This window comes from Lissotriton vulgaris, chromosome 7 (genome assembly GCF_964263255.1).
Source record: "Lissotriton vulgaris chromosome 7, aLisVul1.2, whole genome shotgun sequence".
NCBI lineage: Eukaryota > Metazoa > Chordata > Amphibia > Caudata > Salamandridae > Lissotriton > Lissotriton vulgaris.
Genome location: NC_141695.1, coordinates 1,727,199,657 through 1,727,215,079, shown reverse-complemented (window position 1 = coordinate 1,727,215,079; position 15,423 = coordinate 1,727,199,657). Strand labels below are relative to the sequence as shown.

Genomic DNA, 15,423 nt, shown 5'->3' with positions numbered 1-15,423 from the left:
GAAAGTCATAGTTTTATTAAAGACACTGAGGTGATCTACATTATGCACAAAAAATACAGAAGAGAAGGGCTACAGGTTGACTTAAGTTCCTCCTACCAGTGAAGAAAGAGGATGGTTTAAAATGGATCGAGGACTATATAGTGGACTGACTTCTGCGATTGGTGAACCACATGGTTATTTTGTTATTATTTAACTTCACTGCATTTATTGAAAAATGCAGTTGTTTTATTATTAATTTAATGCACTTGGTAATGGCTGCTATATAGAATTAAAAAAAAGAAAGATATGCATAATCCTCCCCCTAGCCACTTCTGTCATAGAATCATCGTCTCCCTGGGCAGCAAAGGAATAGGAAGGGAGAACAATAATAGGATTCACTTGTATAGAGTCTGTTAATTAGTGGACTTTGCAGTTACTCTGTTATACTTTTCTCAACAGCTGCTGACAAAGTTAAGGAAGATAATGCTAAATCCTCGCCTCTGGCCCGGACAAGAAATTACTTGGCATTCTGATTGACTCTCCTTGTCAAGTTTTTCAAGTCAAAAGTTATGTTTATTTAGATCGAAGTCTATTAAAACCACCATAAATAAATACAGCCCTGATCCGCCATGGTGTCTGTTTTTGGTAGTCCCTTTTCTCTGTTGGTGGCACACGTTCGTAACAGTCCCTCTTCTATCTTCCTGGCGCCAGCTCCGGGTAGTCCCTCTTCTGTGTTAACGGCGCGAGCTCTTCGTAGTCCTTCTTCTGTGTTAACGGCGCCAGCTGCTGGTTGTCCATGGCGCCAGTTTGAGTGATGGCAGAGTGCTGTTTTGGTACATGAACACTCTGGCCTGGGGTGGAGAGGTCTGGTCCGGGAAGGAGTTAAAAACCTGCCACAGCTGATTATATGGACATGTGCTCTCCTCCTGGTGGGAACTGGCCTCCCCCACCCTACTGCACCACCCATGACATCTTCGGTCCGGTGCCCATCCTTGAGAAACCGTCGCCGCAGGTAGAATGAATGGCAGCCTGGGGGTAAGTCATGCCTAGTCTGTGGTCAGGGCATGCCTGCAAGGGTGGCAGGGGCATGTAGAGTGGGGTGAAAGGAGACAACGTTGGAAAAGAAGGGACGGGAGACAGGTTGAGCAAACATCATATACTCTGAAGACACTCTCATACCAAACTATGTAAACATTTTCAAATAAAATAAATAAATAAACACTGTATCTCTTAAATGCTTGAGTTTCACCTTGGTACAATAGTTCATATTACCACATTCACGCCTTTTAAAAACATGAACTTAGAAACATTATGAATTCCCCATCTTCAGTGTCCTGACGACACTCCCATGGGTGAAGCAAGAAATGTTAGATTGTCATGGGCTTTAGATATGTTTCTCCAATATTGTAAGTACATGGAGAAAGACATTTTAGGTATTATACCCAGGGCCACTGGAATTATGCGACCAAGTTATTCTCAGGCTGACTAAATTGTGCGACAAGAAAAGGCAAATTATGCGTATTATCACATTTTGTGATGCTATTATTTTCAAATTTCACGTTAACACTGTCTGGGCTAAGTTTTCACCTTATTCGAATCCATTTGTACCTTTGCATAGTTCTTCCATTGCGTGGCAACATGGGTCACAGTAGGGTCTGTTACTTTTGACCCATACGAGCTAAAAATATTTTTTGTCAAAATCGGTAATTTATAAAACAGATGATGGATTGTGCAGCAAATCCATAATTTTGCAGAAAATGCGGCAGCCTCTGAATCGCATAATTCCATTGACCATTATTATATCATGCAAGAATGAGGTTTTTATACAGTGCACATGCTGAACTGAGTCACTAAAAGATGCTCTTAGAGTTGACAGTCAGCATAAAGATGGAATAGTCTAATGAAGTAATTTGCGTTACAGCATACAATTTGATCGAGTAGAGCAACCAGGATTCTGAACCCATGTTTCTGGTCGCGTGTTTTGCAATTCAGTAACTGAATTAAGATATTCTCAATCCCCTTTTCCACTTAAAATACAATGCTTTGTGTTCAGCTATTTCATTGCCTAAATTAGTACACTGTGTTCATTACGTTGCAAAAGCCCCCAGTCTTTCAAATGTCTCAAGTAAAACGACCTCTTGAAAACCAGTCTTTAGCCCGCCATTGCCTATTCTTGTTGACAGCTCCCTTGAATACGAGGTTTCATGAATGTTACTAGACCTGCAGGTCTAGTAACTTGAATAATCTACTCAACCTAACTGTCATGTACTTGAACAGTAAGTTCGGTCTCTGGTCTTAGATTGTTTGATTGTAGGCAAATCTTTTATTTTATGAAGCTGCCTTTTTCATCATTATTACATATGAGAGCACCTTCATATATGCGGGTTCTGTAAATCTGCTGAACAAAAAAACTATTTTTTGATTTAATAGACTAAGCATTTGCTCCATGTATAACACAAATCTGGCCCACATATTGGGTATACGTGACCCCTGACTTGCCTCCTAGTTCACTAATAGCTTTGTCATCAGGGAGGGGAGAAATATTTCTCAGTTCATGTTTAAAAACTCACGTTTAATAAATACATTGCTAAAGCATGATGTGGTAGTGCATGTCATTTACAGACAGCACATTTCCCATTGAAATGACCACAAACTTTCCCACTAACATGTAGTTTCACTGATAAAACTATATAGCACGGGTACTCATAGTACGGCCCGCGGGCCAGGGGCGGCCCGGCAAGCCTTACCTGGCGGCCCGCGGACCTTGCAGACATGTACCCGTGTTTACATTTTTTTTTTTTACAGTGTCAGCAAAAACCCCTGCTCAGCGCGACTCAGACTGCTGCTCTGTGGGGGCCGGGCGATTCCCTTCGTAGTCAGAGTGGGGCTGCAGGGGGGCTAAGAGGTGACAAAGCCTCATTAACATACGAAGTGTCTTTTGAAGAAGTGTGAAGTGCTCCGGTGAGGCTGTGTTTGTGTGTGTGCCTGCCCAGAAGCTGTCTCAGCCCGGGCACACACGGGCAAGGTGGAGGGAGGGAGGCAGGGAGGGAAAGGGAGGGCGAGAGACAGGGAGGGAGAGGGAGGGAAGGAGAGTGAGGGAGAGTGATGGCAGGAGAGTGATGGCAGGAGAGTGAGGGCAGGAGAGTGAGGGCGAGGGAGAGGGAGGGAGAGCAAGGGAAGGAGAGAGTGAGGGAAGGAGAGAGTGAGAGAAGGAGAGAGTGAGGGAGGGAGGGAGAGTGAGGGAGGGAGAGTGAGGGAGGGAGAGTGAGGGAGGGAGAGGGAGGGAGAGGGAAGGAGAATGAGGGAAGGAGAGAGCGAGGGAAGGAGAGAGTGAGGGAGAGGGAGGGAGAGGGAGAGGGAGGACGAGCAGGGGAAGGAGAGAGCGAGGGAAGGAGAGAGCGAGGGAAGGAGAGAGTGAGGGAGGGAGAGAGCGAGGGAAGGAGAGCGTGAGGGAGAAGGAGCTCGAGGGAGAGGGAGGACGAGGGAGAGGGAGGGAGAGCAAGGGAAGGAGAGAGCAAGGGAAGGAGAGAGCGAGGAAGGGAGAGAGCGAGGGAGGGAGAGAGCGAGAGTGAGGGAGAGTGAGGGAGGGAGGGAGAGGGAAGGAGAGCGAGGGAAGGAGAGAGCGAGGGAAGGAGAGCGAGGGAGGGAGAGTGAGGGAAGGAGAGAGTGAGGGAGAGTGAGGGAAGGAGGGAGAGGGAAGGAGGGGGATGGAAGGAGGGGGAGGGAAGGAGGGGGAGGGAAGGAGGGGGAGGAAGGAGGGGGAGGAAGGAGAGAGCGAGGGAAGGAGAGAGCGAGGGAAGGAGAGAGCGAGGGAAGGAGAGAGCGAGGGAAGGAGAGAGCGAGGGAGGGAGAGGGAGGGAGAGTGAGGGAAGGAGAGAGCGAGGGAGGGAGAGAGTGAGGGAGGGAGAGAGCGAGGGAGCGAGGGAGGGAGAGAGCGAGGGAGGGAGAGGGAGGACGAGGGAGAGGGAGGGAGAGCAAGGGAAGGAGAGAGCGAGGGAAGGAGAGAGGGAGGGAGAGAGTGAGGGAGGGAGGGAGAGAGCGAGGGAGGGAGAGAGCGAGGGAGGGAGGGAGAGAGTGAGGGAGGGAGAGAGTGAGGGAGGGAGGGAGAGAGCGAGGGAGGGAGGGAGAGAGCGAGGGAGGGAGAGAGCGAGGGAGGGAGGGAGAGAGCGAGGGAGGGAGAGAGTGAGGGAGGGAGAGAGTGAGGGAGGGAGAGAGCGAGGTAGGGAGAGAGCGAGGGAGGGAGAGTAAGGGAGGGAGAGGGAAGGAGAGTGAGGGAAGGAGAGAGCGAGGGAAGGAGAGCGAGGGAAGGAGAGCGAGGGAAGGAGAGCGAGGGAGGGAGAGTGAGGGAAGAAGAGAGTGAGGAAGAGTGAGTGAGGGAAGGAGGGAGAAGGAAGGAGGGGGATGGAAGGAGGGGGATGGAAGGAGGGGGAGGGAAGGAGGGGGATGGAAGGAGGGGGAGGGAGGAAAGGGGGAGGAAGGAGAGAGCGAGGGAAGGAGAGAGCGAGGGAATGAGAGCGTGGGAGGGGGAGGGAGAGTGAGGGAGGAGAGAGTGAGGGAGGAGAGAGTGAGGGAGGAGAGAGTGAGGGAAGGAGAGAGTGAGGGCGAGGAGAGGGCGAGGGAGAGAGGGAGAGGGAAGGAGAGAGTGAGTGAGGGAAGGAGAGAGGGAGGGAAGGAGAGAGGGAGCGAAGGAGAGAGGGAGGGAGAGTGAAGGAGGGAGAGGGAAGGAGAGTGAGGGAAGGAGAGAGTGAGGGAGAGTGAGGGAAGGAGGGAGTGGGAAGGAGAGAGAGAGCGAGGGAGAGCGAGGGAGGGAGAGCGAGGGAGAGCGAGGGAGAGGGAGGGAGGGAGAGCGAGGGAGAGGGAGGGAGGGAGGAGAGCGAGGGAGGAGAGAGTGAGGGAGGAGAGAGTGAGGGAAGGAGAGAGTGAGGGAAGGAGAGAGTGAGGGAAGGAGAGAGTGAGGGAAGGAGAGAGTGAGGGAAGGAGAGAGTGAGAGTGAGGGCGAGGAGGGAGGGCGAGGGGAGAGGCAGGGCGAGGGAAGGAGAGAGCGAGGGAAGGAGAGAGTGAGGGAGGGAGAGAGTGAGGGAGGGAGAGAGTGAGGGAGGGAGAGAGTGAGGGAGGGAGAGAGTGAGGGAGGGAGAGAGTGAGGGAGGGAGAGAGTGAGGGAAGGAGAGAGTGAGGGAAGGAGAGAGTGAGGGAAGGAGAGAGTGAGGGAAGGAGAGAGAGGGAGGGAGGGAGGGAGAGGGAAGGAGGGAGAGGGAAGGAGAGTAAGGGAGCCCGCCAAGAGTGAGGGAGCCCGCCAAGAGTGAGGGAGCCCGCCAAGAGTGAGGGAGCCCGCTAAGAGTGAGGGAGCCCGCTAAGAGTGAGGGAGCCCGCTAAGAGTGAGGGAGCCCGCTAAGAGTGAGGGAGCCCGCTAAGAGTGAGGGAGCCCGCTAAGAGTGAGGGAGGGAGACAGAGTGAGGGAGGGAGACAGAGTGAGGGAGGGAGACAGAGTGAGGGAGGGAGACAGAGTGAGGGAGGGAGAGAGAGGGAGACCGAGGGAAGGAGGGAAAGGGAAGGAGGGAGAGGGAAGGAGAGAGGGAGACAGAGGGAAGGAAGGAGAGAGGGAGACAGAGGGAAGGAGGGATAGGGAAACAGAGTGGGGGAGAGGGAAACTGAGGGAGAGGGAAACAGAGTGAGGGAGAGGGAAACTGAGGGAGAGGTAAACAGAGTGAGGGAGAGGAAGACAGAGATGGAGAGGTAGACAGAGATGGAGAGGTAGACAGAGATGGAGAGGGAGATATAGATAGTGAGACGTTCAGAGTGAGTGAGACAGAGGGAGAGAGGGAGTGAGCAAGACAGAGGGAGAGAAAGAGTGAGACAGAGGGAGAGAGGGAGTGAGACAGAGGGAGAGAGGGAGTGAGACAGAGGGAGAGAGGGAGCGATACAGTCAGAGTGAGGGAGACAGATGGAGACAGAGAGACAGAGGGAGAGAGAGGGAGGGAGAGAGAGTGAGGGAGAGAAAGAACGAGAGAGAGAGAGAGAGAGAGAGAGATGTGTGTATGCCGGGTCTTGTGGCTCAGTGGACGAAGGCGTCCGCTGCGGGGACCTGTGATCAACCTCATGGTCACAGTTTTTTTCTTGTTGCTCTAGCCCCGCCCCTTCCCCCACTGACCCCGCCCCCACCAGTGCGGCCCTCGGACATAAACCACACTGTAAATTTGGCCCCCTAGAGAAAGTTTGTGAGTACCCATGCTATATAGTGTATAAACAATGTTTGGAAAATAGGTTTCAGAAAAAATATTTACCATTTGCACATCACCAAGTAAAGTGTTCTGATTTGTTTTCATCTTGTAAAAATCTTTTTTATCACACAGAATTACAAAAAATGTGTTTTGATAACTTTTGAAATATATTTTGAAATGTTTGTGCAGTTCACTTATTAGCTATTTAAAGGTTTGTTAGAAAATAAGCCTTACATCTTACAGCCTTTCATTTTACACGCTTTGCACAACACAATTGTCAGACAGTTCACTTTACAAAAGACTCTAATTTCTCTGTCTGAGAAAGAAAAGTAAATGTAAGAAGACAAACTGACTTTTATCCTCTGTCTCTGAATGCAGAGAAAATGTGACAAAGTAAAAGCAAGATTTAAAGGCATCTTTATTGCTCATTCACTTTGTAGTTGAACAGAACACCTGTTATTTGTCAGCTCATTAGAACGGGCCAGTAGGCCCTAAAATAGCTCACCCTGATGAGAGTAGATTTCTCAAGGCCTGATGTTACATGCATGAGTTTAACGTAACTATGAAATATGTGACTTATTGGAAGGGTCAACAAGCAATGAAAATTTTGTGGGATAAAGTCTGAGCTCTATACAAGACGGTCCATGCAAAGGTGAAATACGCCTATAAAGAAGCTTTTGATTGTGAAAGCAACACAAATCTTCTCTGCTATTTCTGTGGCAGCAAGAGTTAAAACCATTCTGTTCTCTTGTTTGTTTCCCCCCTCTCAAGCCCTACATTGCTTAAACCAGGCTCCCTTCTTGTCAGTTTCCTACCTGATCTTGTAGGTACCCACGCCTTTCCTCCTGTTGCGAGTGCTTCTCTGTCTGCTTGTGAAGATCATAGATGGCAGTCACTAACATTCCAACTTCTGAGTTCACAAAACTATGCTATTCCTCAGCAAACAAAATCAGAATCAAGGCATAGAAATCCGTCTTTTTAGTAGCAGATTAGTCAAAGGAATGAGCTTCCTGAAATGTAATGGTAGAAAAACTGAAATTCTGTTCCAAAGGCACCATACAAGTCATGTCCTCTCTTCCCAAGTCAGTATGCCTCCAACCTAATTTAATAGGGGATCCGAAACTCACACTTGACCCAAGACACTCTCAAAGCCCACACTGAGAATAGAGCAGACCACCAACCTTGCTCTGCCACATCCTCTCTTTCACCCCCATCATTTTTCAGCTAGGCTATACTAACTCACTTCAACGTGGCGTATTAAATCACCTGTCTCCAGAAGGCTATCTAGAGACCTTCATAAGAAGGTTGACCTTTGTGCCTTCTTGTAGGATGTTGCAGGTTTCAAAATTTGAAGGGAATTAGCATCTGGATGTTGGCTCTGGCATTTGGATTCACATTCTCGGTGCCATTTATGATGAACTCACTGTAAGAGATGATGGAGATTATTCTGTGTTTGAAGAATTAGAAGTAGTTCAGGCTTACTCTTTGAAAGTTATGAGTCAGTGAATGGAATTTTTTTAATTATGAATGGGTAGGGTACGAAGAGCTCCTGTTAGTAAGTACTTTAGGGGAGCCGAAGGTTGGAGATCTGCGCTTTTGCAAGTGTCTCACAGAGCATTTTTCCTTGGCCTAGGGCTGGATGTGGTTCGGCGGTAAGGATACTGGTGTTGGAAGCTTTTTTGATAAGATCTATGTAGAGATGGGTATCGCCACTGTAGACATTAAAGGAACTTTTAGGATTATGTTGTTTTTGGTTGGTGCGAGGGCATAGACCATCATTTAAATATTTAGCAACACTTAAGATTTTGGGAATTACTTGACGCTTTATCTACTGGATCAAAAAATCATTTACATGGTTGAAAAGTATCACTGCTGCTTGAGTCCGTTCTGGTGTGGGGGAAAAACACATAATACATGTTTGAATGAGGAGTAATGCAAGGTGTATTTCTGTTTACATTGCATTTCTGTATCATTTTCCCTTTTATGTGAATATTTTCGCAGTTTAAAGTAATTGAGAGGATGATGCTCTATAAGGAAAACAGGAGTTGGACTTCAACATTTAATCTCATATTTAGGGGGCACTAAAAATCATAGAATAGTTTATCGCACTGCATCTACAAATACTGCTGTGCATACACACATGAATAATAAACAACTCCTCCTAATCTTTTCTTCATACTAATATAATTGTGTAGACCGCTTGTGAGGGTTTCCTATCGTTGAACTATAAATAACTAACTCTCATAGCTGAAAACACGTTTTGTTTTTCATCACTGATTTGCTGAAATAAACACTAAGATAGCTATTCGCACATGCTTTTCCATATCTGAAAGTAAGTCTTAATTTATTGGCAAGTTTTAGGTTTTGATTGCTTGGATGGATGAGTGGATGAATGCAAGAATGAGCAAATTAATGGATTAGTGGATGCATGGAGGGGCGAATGGCTGAGTAATCTCATGAATGACTGATTGAACGCACAAAAGGTGATGGGAGGAATGCTTGCAATAAGTCTAACCACTGGCAGTCGCTCAGGGTAGCATTCTAACCCATCTTTCTTTTTCCCCACTACGCCACCTCATTTTTGACCCAGTAAAATGGAAATAAGTCTTGAGCCTGTTCCAGTAGGAATAGTCCAGCCAAATTGCCAGGCCAGGTCCTCCCTGAACCGGATCAAAAGCAACCCAAGCCCGGTTTCATACTACTTAAAGTAGGGGTGGGCGTAGCTGGCTTAATTCTCTGTATCGTAATTACTGCAAATTTTCACAATTCTGCTTAATTGTGTGAGAAGGTTAATCCAGCATTTATCACTATTTTCTTAGTGCAAAATGCACCCTTGCATCCAAAATGGACCAGAGGATTCGTTTTGAAGTAAGAAAATAGCTCTACATGCTTCAGGACATGAACAGCAGCCGCCGCGCGTTCTCTTAGTTTGTGGTTCCTGTGCTCCTGCAGTAGGATTTTCCCACAAATTACTCTTAATTACTCAAGCTGGAGTAATAGATTAATTTCTGTAATTTCGTATCACAAGAGTAATGCGTAATTACTGATATTAATCCAATGACTCTGGCATAATTCAAATATCACCCAGGCCTAACTTAAAGCACTCTCACAATCCTTACTGTAGCAGTCACACACTCGTGACAGAATTTGTAAACTCCTCACAGGCTAGGAGTCACACCACTCACTTCTCACAAGCAGTCTTGCTCTACAGACAGCACTTAAGCACTAAGACAGTCCTAAACAGAATAGCAGCCTTTTCAAACTAGATTCTCAGTTTTGCAGCTTTTACAGACTTGCTCTCCCATAAAGCCAACAGTACTCTCCCCATAGTCATTGATCAGCACTCAAACACTACCAGAAGCACTTGCACTTCGAGGTGGTATGTATGTTATTTTTATATTGCTTGATCTCAGTTAATATTTAAAAACAATAAAGATTTGATTGCTTGTACAAATGAGGCTTTATTTTCTCAATTTGCTCAATAGGTTTGCGGATATAATTCTGTCTATGTACCCAATACTCTGTGATTGGCTAGTTTCACAGGTAAAATGTAATTCGCAGCTGCTATTACGTGGCATGAGGCTGTCTCTCACGTCCTTAAACATTATAGGTGTGTATGCGGGTAGGGGAGTATCCCCTGACTTCAAGGCAACTTTGGTGCCATTTTGTGCTGTAGTTCGTGGATTTAAGATATGTATGAGAGCTGTGAACTCTGGGGGGTGGTTCATGTCTACATCACATCAGGGCCAGACTCTGTAGCGACTTGGGAAAATAGGAGCAGCGTTTGGCCATATCCCAGCCCCTGTGGCCAAACCATGTGCATTGCCAATGGCAGTGAACAGTGATATTTGAGTTGTGTTGTGATGGTCACCTAGGGATGGTTTGGTACAATTAGGCCCTTTTCCCAACCTCTGCTGTGCAGAGCTGCAGACCATATGCAGCAGGGAGTGGTTGTCTACAGAGGACTGGGCCAGGGCCTGGCCGTCCTTAAGGCCAGTCCTAGCGCCAGGGTGTTTTTTATACAAAAGGTGGATTTAGTATTATGAAAAACGTAATAGTAAGGTATTGTTTCTTCTATTTGTAAAAGTTTCATATATGTCTTAAAAATAACCCCAGATATGCTAGCAAAAAACATAGTAAACTAAAAACACCTCGGTCCCTTTGGCTACATGGAAACGATGTCTTGCCTACCAAGTGCACTGCTTATGCTCACAATATTTACACCAATAAATATCAGAAATTAACAATCTAACATAATTTAAAAAGCAATGCATATCCTAACAAAACAAGCATTTGCAATGCAATAGGTCTCGCATTTGCGAGAGTTTGAGCTGTTGGCATTGTAAATGACAATGCCTTTTATTTACGTGTTGGTTTTTAAAACATAAATAAAAGGCATTGCCATTTACAATAGCAATAGTTTAAACTCTTGCAAATGGGAGACCTATTGCATTGAAAATGCTTGTTTGTAGGTGCTATGTTGTATTAATTTGCATGTAGTTGATCTGTCCTAATAGGGACCTTGTTGGATTTGTTTGCATATTGTTGTTTCTTTCTTGCAGGGCCCGTGTCGAACTCATAGGCATATTGTTGATGCTTTCCTGTAGGGGTCTGGTATGAATCATTTGCATATTTTTGATATTCCTTTAGGGGCCTGGTCGGACTCATTTACATATTCTTGAGAGTCTCATGTAATGAGACGACTGACCTAAAAATTAGGCAAAGCCCCTGAAGGTATCCCCAGCATTTGAGAAGCATACCCACACCTTCGCATCTCCATCACGGGCAGATTTGGGCAGCAACTAACAGAGCATCTCTCACATAAATCATCACACCTGATGGTGTGCCAGACGAGCATTCATCACCCCAGCGCTCAGTCTGTGTGTGGTATGAATCAGTCCCCTGCTTTGCCAATTGCCTTGATCTCGAAGTGTGGGAGTTTTACAACATTTCATACAAAGCTAAGTGACAATAATGCATGTTAAACCAAGAGCTGCAGCAGTGAGAATGAAAACACTCGGAGGTCTGCTTGTCGGATAGATGGGAGGATCACTATAAAGTTGGGATTTAGGCAAACTTTTCATGATGATAATAAAAAAGCAACACGCAGGAATTACTACAAACTGGGACTTGAAGAAACAGTCACAACCTCTCTTTCCTTCTTTCATTTAGTTGCTTCCCTGTGAAATGGATCCAAAAAAGAACAAGCCTGCGAGTGGTGCGCATGTGCGCGCCACAGCAAGACATCTGGTTTCAATTATCGCGCCAGTGTCTGGGCACGATAATTGAAACCACATGGGGGCCGTGTGGGTACCCTACACCAATAGGCCATGAGCGGAGCATTGCGCCCGCCTTTGGCCTATTGCGTGCTGTCTTTGTTAAAAAGGCGCACGCAAAGGCCAATAGCGTGGGCCAAAACAAAAAGGACACGCACAAGCGCGTACGAATCCTAGGTTAGTTTTGAAACCCCCTACATGAAGTCTTCGCCAGAACAGCGCATGCGCGCTGTTACAGGCTCGACCTAAAAATGGTACTGTATCCATAGTGAAGTCTTCCATGATGTCCGTGGTCACCAGTGATGCCCTCATTGTCAGTTGTGATTTCATGTGTCACCAACTTTGTCACCTCCTTTGTGAGGTTTTAAGCAAAGCATTTAATGGGCGAGTTAGAGTTTTTATGTCAAGCCGGCTAGTTATGGTTTATGTAGCTGAGCATAACTGGTTAATTTTTGCGGTTTCATGTCTCATACATTTAACTTGTTTTTTAATATATATATATATATATATATATATATATATATCTGCAAATACCTCGCAGCAGCGCTCCTTACAAAGAGACTCGAGGCAAGGACCAACTTTCCTTCAGCATTCTTTATTTAGCCATTAGGTAGTGTGTCATGACGCGTTTCGGCCGTCCCAGCGGCCTTGGTCACATGGCGAAACTGATTACTTTTGGCCCATTTAAAGTGATAACGTGCAGTCACATGTCAAACAAATGATGGACATAGAAAAAATACTATATGTATAAATAAATTTTGCATATACTTTCTCCTGGTACCAATACAAAAGTGGAAATGACTGTATGAATACATAAATAAGTCACAATTTGTATAATGTATCAAAAGATATAAAATTATACATATACTACTTCAATTCATTGTGCGAAGAGTACTAACAATTTAATAAAAATTGATAACTGCATAAATGCTTATAACTCTTCTAGATGGTATTGAGAAAGAAGTGTACCATATAGTCCATCAAAATCTATTAGAAATTATTGTGCGAAAAATAGTGCTCACCCTAGTGTATTAAAGTATAATACCAAATTATAATAATGTTCACTGCTATTTAATGATAGTAGTGAAAGAGAGAGATCCATAAAGAGGAAAATTAATTTATCTATATGGATCAAAACAAAAAGAAATGAATTCAAGACGTCAACTGTGCCAGCCAGATAAGGCTCAAAAAAAGGGGAGATTGTGGAGCCTTAACTTACTTCCGGTTCCATTCTATCATTCTTATCTTTGGCTATGTTATTGCACGTATATTTAAAGTGACTTCGTGTCAATTGGAAAAAATAAATATAATTTCTTCCTCTAAAGTGACATCGTGCAGTCAACAGTGCAAATACAGTTAAAGTGGCTGGTGCTGGAGGTTATACAGTACTGAGGTAGAGGGGAAGGGAAGTCTAAACCCTATTAGAATAGAGCTTAGCTTCCATTTTCAAGACAAGATAATTACATACATCATCAATATTGCACATATAGAGAAAATTTCATCACACCATAAAAACAGTCTAAAAAAGAGGGAATCGGTAGCATGACTAAAATCAGCTGTCACATCAAAAATCAGGATAAAAAACATATTACCCTAATATTTAAAACGACGGCTAAAATCAATCAATTCATATATTTACACACACCAAATTTATGTACACTCAATATATAAATTATACATAGTATACTACAATATAAACATTAATATGTAAAAAAAGTGCATGGTGCGGACCAACTCCTCTTGTAATTTAGACTATAGGCATGTCATGGTGTTAGCTATATGGTTAAAGGTGACATTATTCTGAAGTGGTCATAGGTATGTGTGGAGGTCCTCCGTGGTGTTAAGACCTCCCGGCCACTTTGAGTTAAACTCCAAAATATATTTGGTTTCCAGCCTGCGCATACATGCCTCCCTGTCGCCTCCTCTTCTGGTAAGTGCTACAGACTCGATGGCAAAGTATTTGAGACACTGAGGCTTACTGTTATGACACGCCTCAAAGTGTCTGGCCACTGGATAACTTTGGTCCTTATTTACAATGGCGCGCAGATGTTGTAAAATACGCTTATGTATTTGCAGCTTGCTGCTGCCAATATATTTGAGTTTGCAGTCGCACTCTAAAATGTACACACAGTATTCCGTTCTACAGGTTAGGTGTTGCTTTATTTCCCTAGTAGTTCTGGGGATTACTGTTGTATATTTTTTGGTATTGACACCATGTTGGCAGGCTTTACATGCCAGGCACTTGTAAAAGCCCCTGCTGATAGGTCTCCAAGGCTCCTTGCCTATGTAGTCTTGACTATTTTTGGAGAGGATGGAGCCCATACTTAGACTTTTTCGAAAAGTAACTGATGGATTAGGGGGCATCACATCACCAATCGTGGGATCATCTTTTACAAAGTGCCAGTTTCTCCTGACGATACTCCTAAGTTCTTTCTCCTGTTTGGAGTAGGTCAGAATGAGTCTAACTTCATTAGTGTTGTCACTTTGTTTCACTCTCCTAGTCAGCAAATCACCTCTGTCTTTGACCCTTGATTTCTTTATAGCAGTGTTCACTATCTTGGCGGTGTAACCCCTATCTACAAATCTTTGAAAACTTTCCTGTTGTTTGACAATCATATCTTCCTGATTGCTACAAATACGGCGGATGCGTAGCATCTCGCCATAGGGTATAGATTTGATTAGATGTTGGGGGTGGGCACTCGTAGCATGTAAAAGAGTGTTACCTGCCGTCGGTTTTCTAAAAAGAGTACTGGAAATCACATTATTACATATAAAAACCTGTACATCTAAAAATGTTACCGATTCCCTGCTTACATCAGAGGTAAAATGCAGATTAAGATCATTGTCATTGATGTCATGTATAAAGTTTAAAACACTTTCCTCGGAACCACGCCATACAATAAATAAGTCGTCAATAAATCTGAGCCAACAAGTAACATTAGTAGTCCAATATTCTTCAAATTTTCGCAGGAGGACCAGTTCCTCCCACCACCCCATAAAGAGGCACGCGTAACTGGGGGAGAAACTGGCCCCCATTGCTACACCCTGGACTTGTTGGTACATTTGACCGTTAAAAATGAAAAAGTTATTGTTGAGGCAAAATTTTAACATATCCAAGAGCATTTTGGTGTGATTGGCCAGTTCAATGGGCCTGCGGCTAAGATAATACTCACATGCCCGCAGGCCATCCTTGTGCTTTATACATGTGTATAATGAACTGACGTCCAATGTTACCAACAACAAGTCGGGGCTCCATGTTACATCCTCCAATTTTCGCAGAAAGTCACTTGTGTCTTGTACATATGACTTTAAAGACTTCATGTGTGGCTGTAAAAAGTAGACAATGTACCTTGAAAGGTTTTCCAAGGGGCCACCACATGCTGCGATTATTGGTCTTCCTGGAGGTTTGGAGATATTCTTATGGACTTTTGGTATGAAATAAATATATGGTGTGAGTGGATGATCTTTTTTGATGAACTTGAACTCATCTCCACTTAACATACCAAGGCCCTTCCATGCCACCAGGTTCTTTGATAAGGCCTCCAACATCACCCTGTATTTCTGGGGGGTGCTCTTGGAATAACATTGTGGGTCATCTAATTGCCTATGAGCCTCCTCCAGGTACTCCGTGGCTGGCCATAAAACAATGTTCCCACCTTTATCTGAATTTCGAACAATAACTTCAGCATTTTTCAATTTGATGGACAATTGATTTATTTTTCTCTCCTGGTTTGTATATTGACGCTTATTCTTGTCAGTCTTTAAGGCCATCTTTTTCACTTGTTGCACCACAGCATCACTAAATGAGTCAAGACCATCTCGTGCTGCCAGGGGAATGTATTTAGACTTGGGCTTGAATGGGGTAATTGGTTTCCTTTGACCACTGGACGCCACTATCTCCTGTGTCCCCAAAGCCTCATCAATCCCCAGTTGGCAGATGTCACGATACA

General features: G+C 44.8%; 1 protein-coding gene across 1 annotated transcript in view; it reads left to right on the top strand.

Annotated features, from left to right (window-relative positions):
* The first annotated feature begins 770 nt into the window (after positions 1–770).
* Positions 771–15,423, top strand: part of LOC147706462 (uncharacterized) — a 265,480-nt gene continuing 250,827 nt past the window's right edge. The window contains exon 1 of the mRNA XM_086932975.1: positions 771–1,014. The gene's annotated coding sequence lies outside the window, so the exon portion shown is untranslated. The remainder of the gene's footprint in view (positions 1,015–15,423) is intronic.